The 249-nt window shown below is 27.3% G+C and overlaps 1 pseudogene; it reads left to right on the top strand.

Moving 5' to 3' along the window:
* The window catches only part of LOC119587280, a 2,171-nt pseudogene that overhangs the window by 1,066 nt on the left and 856 nt on the right, over nucleotides 1–249 (top strand).

Genomic DNA, 249 nt, shown 5'->3' with positions numbered 1-249 from the left:
AATACATATACAGACATCATATTACGAATCTAATAGAATCCTATTCCAACTGTTGTCGTGGCAGATAATTTCCAATATTAATATTTGAATACACCGCTTTTCATATAAATTTAGACATCAATGATGATAAAATTTGTAACGTTTCAATTTCTCACAAATTATTTATTTTCAACATAAAAAACTATTAATTCTATTACAAGTAAAACTTTCTATTGTTTACAATAGGTTTAGGCTTGCGCAGGAGCAGGA

The sequence above is a fragment of the Penaeus monodon genome, chromosome 22, assembly GCF_015228065.2.
Source record: "Penaeus monodon isolate SGIC_2016 chromosome 22, NSTDA_Pmon_1, whole genome shotgun sequence".
In the NCBI taxonomy this organism is placed as follows: domain Eukaryota; kingdom Metazoa; phylum Arthropoda; class Malacostraca; order Decapoda; family Penaeidae; genus Penaeus; species Penaeus monodon.
Note: the sequence above shows the minus strand (reverse complement) of the source record. Positions and strands in the feature narration are given on the sequence as shown.